We start from the raw sequence: 6,442 nt of genomic DNA on the forward strand, positions 1-6,442 counted from the left end.
CTTCAAGACTAATGAGCTGCACTCGATGAGAGAAGACATAGCCGTTTTCCCCGCAGAAAGTGATGTAAAATCCGCTCATCAAATAATAGCCCAAACAGATTTATCGATTCCCTCAAGGTCAGAATCATTAATACCTGGCTCCATTGAAGAAAGCAGTAGTTTTCGATTTGGACTCATTGAATACCCTAACCTAAGCAACAACCTAAAAGGAGTGCTGGTAGCATCTACGCTTGTGGACCTTTCCAAGGATGTAATTCCTGTGAGAGTCGCCAACGTGAGTGAAAGGCCCAGGAATATCCGAAAAGGTGATGTGTTGGCAACTTGTACTCCAGTAAACTGCATCATTAGAAGAATCAATTCCCCTGAGACTGTGTCTTCTGAGTCCTTGACATCGAAGTTAATTGGGAGTGCGCCGTTATCGAATGATCAAAGAACTGCTGCGGAACAATTGGTGGACGACTTCAAGCATCTGTTTTCATCTACATCGGAGGATGTGGGCCGGACGGATTTAACGCAGCATAGGATCTATACTGTAGAACACTTCCATCATTACCTCTACGGCCGAAAATTTCTGCTTCGGACAGATCATGCCTCGTTAACTTGGCTTTTGAACTTCAAGAATCCAGAAGGCCAGATAGCCAGATGGATACAGCGGCTCCAGGAATATGACATGGAGATCAAGCATCGAAAAGGGTTATCTCACGGTAATGCTGACGCTTTATCAAGGAGACCCTGTCCTGAGAACTGCCACTATTGTCCCCGAATCGAGAAACAGTATGGAACGACTAGCCCTACCGCCTATCAGGTGACAGTGACTCCAACATCATCAGAACCTGATCCATGGAGTGATGACCAAGTTCGAAAAGATCAACTTGAAGACCCCGACATAAAACCAATTTTAGAGTTCATGGAAAGTGACAGTCGACGCCCTAGCTGGCAGGACGTTTCCATCTTCAGTCCTGCAACAAAAAGATACTGGGCTTTATGGAACTCGCTCCATTTACGGAACGGCGTGCTACACCGAAAATGGGAATCTGACGACGGCAAAACATCTAGGTGGCAGTTACTACTTCCCCGATCAAGGATTTCAGATGTTCTGAAAGAAATACATAGTAGTGCGACTGGAGGACATTTTGGTGTCTTGAAAACCCTCAATAAAGTTCGGGAACGCTTCTTCTGGAGCAAGGCGAAGGATGACGTGGAGAAGTGGTGCAATTCGTGTGACGCCTGTGCTGCTCGTAAAGGACCGAAGAAAAGAAGCAGAGGGAAGCTACATCTGTACAACGTTGGAGCTCCTTTCGAGCGAATTGGGATCGACATCCTGGGTCCTCTACCAAGAACTGCTGATGGGAACAAATACATTCTTGTTTCCATCGACTACTTCACCAAATGGCCGGAAGCATATCCCATTCCAGATCAAGAGGCTACCAACGTAGCAGAGACTCTAGTCCAACATTGGATCTCAAGATACGGAACACCTTTGCAGATTCATTCCGATCAAGGGAGGAATTTCATCTCTGCTGTGTTTAAGGGCCTATGTCAAATTTTCGGAATTGAGAAAACTAGGACAACACCACTACACCCACAATCGGACGGCATGGTGGAGAGATTTAACCGCACAATCCTGAATAATCTCTCGCTTATGGTATCCAGAAATCAACAGGATTGGGACAAGAAGCTACCTTTGTTCCTGCTGGCCTACCGCAGTGCTGTCCACGAGACTACCGGATACGCCCCATCTCAGATGCTCTTCGGACGAGAGCTTCGGCTACCTTGTGATCTCGTCTTCGGTCGTCCTCCGGATGCGCCTTCATCGCCTGAGGAGTACATCCAGGATCTCCAGGCCCGGTTGGAAGACGTTCATAACTTCGCACGAGAGCGAATCAACATCGCGGCGGAGAAGATGAAGACCCGATACGACACAAGGTCTACTGGACATGAATTCAACGAAGGCGACAAGGTTTGGTTATGGAATCCCATCCGACGGAAAGGTCTTTCACCCAAATTGCAGTCGCATTGGGATGGACCCTACAAAGTCGTTAACCGACTAAATGACGTCGTAGTGAGGATCCAAAAATCACCTAATGCAAAACCTAGGGTTGTACATTATGATCGGTTAGCCCCATACTATGGCCATAGTTCATGAGTATTACGTAAACAACCATGGTTGATAACATAAAAGTTGTAGATAATTTTTGCTTTTAATGTTTAGTAATATTTCTTGTTATTATTGTGTTTTCTGTATCTGTTAGTTATTAATTAATGTGTATATTTGCAAACTTGTGATAGAGGTTTCGCACCCTTTCTGGGGATTGTACTGCCCGGGACGTGCAGTCCTTGGGAAGGGGGCAATGTTACAAATTCTGTAAATAGTAATTATTGTAGGAACGTAACCTGTAAATAGTTTCCCGTAATGAATATACAACCCCTTTTTCATTCGGCTAAATTATACGACCCCTATTTTCTTTCTTTTCATTGATAACGGTCTACTACTTTAAAGAAGCGTGTGGAATATTTGAGAAATTTCTTTTCGGTGTATTTAAGCCGTTAGCGATGGATAAACAGTTAGTTTCGATTGAGATTTTCGAACTGAGTGCATTTTTGCTCTGTTTACTGCGAGGCATTTCGCTGTGTTGTTTTCGTATTTGGAAGTAAATACGTGTGTAAACGTTGAGTTTACGGTGTTGTGTGATAATTGCTTAATTGCTGATGAATAATTTAGCAGTTGTTGAAGATCTTTCCTGTATATAGTGTAAATAAATCTCCTGTGTTTTTATCAAGAACTGTGTCTTCATTTCAAGAAAGTGGAAGTCGCACCGAATCCGTTACAATATTTAAAAACTTAATACCAAAATAAGGAGTAATTTTTTCTGCGTCTGATAGAATGAGTTTAGAACTTCCATGTTATATAGAATTCGAATTCAATATAACAGGACAGGATTTATGGGCCCCTATGCAACTTTCTTCAAGGCCCCTAACTTTTCACTTTAACCTTTAATCTCTTCTTTCTAGGCTCCATTTTCACATAAATATCCTAAATATTGTTAGTTGATCTAATAAAAAGGTTATTTTCTCAGTTAAAATTGACTTGCGATTTCAGGTATGGGGAACCCTTTTTAAAGCTCGGACAACTTTATGTCAATAGCAAAACAGGCCGTTTTATAATTTTTTTTTCCTCACGATGTGTTTTTTCCTCCGCGTGTGTGTGCTTAACAAAATAAATAAATAAATAAATAAACAAAATAAAATAAACATTTCTGCTGTGCTGTCTTTTTTTAACCTCGGAGGAGGAAGGATATCAGGAGAGTGATGTAGCGACCTCCTTTGGGTTGAGGGTAGAAAATCTCCAACTTTAGGGGGTCCGGGGATTTTTTCCCCAGGAAAATTTTTGAAAAGTACATTAAAAAATCTGCATTTTGATGCCTTATACGGGATAATAGAAACTACAAAAACATCAGGGGAAAAAAAAAGAAAAAAAAATTCTTAAACTTTATACTCTTTTACAAACTAAAACAATACAAAATACAAATTGTTCGTGGTTCGACAAATCGTTGATATTAATCGACAGAGAGAAAGAGTGAGGAAGGAGAAACGATGACGCATTGTCACTTGCTCACATCGACTCTCGGTATATATTATACACGGCTCAAAACAAAATTAAAGGATATTGAGGTTTTAGGTTGATTTTGAACCTGGAGAACTTTTTGGATGATTGATACATTATCGACAGGCGTTAGTAAACTATTTGAGACAAAATTACATTTGTATGGCAGGATTTTTTTTTTTTTTTTTTTTAACTTTTGGGTACAAAAGGGGAAAAAAACGCACTTTGTGCGTATGAGGAAAGTCATAAAAAATTGGGGTTTTCTTAAAAGATAATCGCTTTTAGTAAGGGGTATGGTAACCCCGGACGGCCAGCAATGTAAAACACCTCTGAGGCACGGAATTAATGAGGCTATTAATGAGGGGCTGGGGTGATCTGCCCCACTCCTCCTCAAGCGCTCTTTCCGGTTCTTGGAGAGCTTGGGGAGGTGGTAGGCTTCCAAAAACTCGTTGCCTAGAATGTCACAAACATGCTCTATTGAGTGAACAGGTCGATTTGTCAGACTGGGGGTGGATGATTTAAATAGTTTCATTATATCACAGAGAAGAAGAAAAATTAACATTCGGAGGAATCACACCATCTGCCTCTTTGACAGTTAAAACTAAGCAGAAGGATCAAAGAAAAAAGGCAAAACGCGCAATTTCAGATTCCCGGCAGGGGTGGTATATGTAATATGATATGGATAATTATTTTGTTTACAAACAAAGGGTCTTACTATTTACTATTTACACCACAGGTGATTTAAAAAAAAAATACATAAGAAAAAAAAAGTTTTAAAAAAAGTCAATTTTTACATATTTAGCAAAACTTCAGGGACCTGGCAGAAGGTATAAATATATTTTAATTACCAAAAAACATTTTTTAATGAACTTTAGATGTCAATACACAACTTTTCCCACCACAGGCGATTAAAAATATTATACATAAGATTTTTTTTTTAAATTTAAAAAATGTCAATTTTTACATATTTGGCCAAATTTTAAGGGGCTGGCGAGGGATCTAAATATATTTCGATTTCCAAAAAAAATTTAATGCGAGCATTTGATGCCAATACACAACTTTTCCCACCACAGCCGTTTTCGATTTCAAAAAAAAGTCAAAATCGACCCACCCTACTAAACAGCTTCACATGCATGGAGGACTGCATGCCAGGCGCCTTGCCTCCGGGGATACGCAGGAGGGATGTGCAATACAGGAGAAGGAAAGGAAGAGCACCCAGGGCACCAGCGGGAATCGAACCCACAACCTCCGGCTTAGAAGACGAAGCTTCTACCACAGAGCCACGGAGGCCCCAACAATTAAAAAAATAATAGAAAATAACAGAAGATTCAACAGAAGTAAAGCGCAGAAGCTCTGTCAAAACACCGAACCGGTTACGATATTTGCATACGCTTCCTGCTTTCCGGCGTCGAGCGACGATTTTTCCTCTGACTTGTGACGTCACATATCTGATGTCTACTCTACTTTTCAAAAAAAGGTTCCAATGTGCCACGAAAATGCATGTATGATAACGTTATATACGTATATTTTCAATGTTGTCATCCTTTTTAACAAAAATTTCTTACCACCTTTTAACTTTTCGCAAATTTATGTGAAGCAGTATGTAAAATAATGTTTCCCCAATTTAACTGTAACTTTTAAAAACAAAACACAAAACAGCATGGAAACATCTCGGTGCATGTTGATATATAAACCGTGATTTTAAAATGCTTCTGCCTTTGCTAATCCAATTTTTTGAGTTTATTACCGAGTTTTCTTCGGTCACTTAAGTGTAGGCGACATAATTGTGCACCGTCTGATATAAACTTCTATTTTGACTTCATTTGGTGAAAAGCCTTAATTATAAATGTGAAACAAAATCAAAATATATTAAGTGAAAGAAATTATGTCGCTGCTTTTGTGCTCGAATAATCTAAGTGCTTTTCGGACGTTTGGTAAAAGTTTTTCAAACGGCATTTCTCGTACTTACTATACTATTCTACCTAAACATAATATCAGTTACAAGTTTCTGAAACCTGCTCTCCCTAATTTTAAGAAGTTGAACTTAGTTTTAAGGTACGGTTCCAGCGGTGCAAAAGTTGCGACCAAAAAAACCGGCTGTCAAAGAAATCAAAAGATTGCTTCAAATTGCGAAACCTGAAAGATGGCGTCTTTCAGGTTAATAATTATTTTATTACTTATTCAGTGTTTATTCGAGCATTGTTTAATTGTATGCTGGTGATACAGTTTGAATAATTATTGGGTAGTGTTGAGCTTTTTATGGTAAACTCTTTCCTTACAAAATGTTTTCTATTGCAATTATCAAGGTTTAATTTTTATTACTGAATTTTAACATTTCTTGGAGTTTTGTAAATTAATGTTTACTGGGAGTGAATTCATGTATTTATAGATTTTTCATTGGCTGAATGTTGTACTCTAAGGCCGATCCTCAACCTGTTGTCCGTGAACAGCTAGTGAAAATTTATATCATTCATATATTTGTAGTTACATTTATCTCAAGTTTGGATTCATCTCATTTCACTTTATTTCTTCTGTCATATATTGGGATCCGAAACACATGGGATTCAAAAGGGTACCAAGTGGTCTCTAAAGAAAAGGTTGAGAATCATTGTTTTCCCAGCTACAGTCCACCGCTCTGCAAACTGTAAATCACTGAATTTGAAAAACAAATTGCTTACTTCTGTGCAAGGTTGCTATTTTGCCCACCTTTTTATAAAATGTCCAGGACACTGGCAGTTTGACAAAATGAAAAAAATAGATTTTTCATATGTTTGATGCATTAAATTACTGCCTTGTAATTATTAGATTATTAATTTGAAAAATTCAGATTATAATATT

This window comes from Uloborus diversus, chromosome 4 (assembly GCF_026930045.1).
Source record: "Uloborus diversus isolate 005 chromosome 4, Udiv.v.3.1, whole genome shotgun sequence".
Lineage (NCBI taxonomy): Eukaryota > Metazoa > Arthropoda > Arachnida > Araneae > Uloboridae > Uloborus > Uloborus diversus.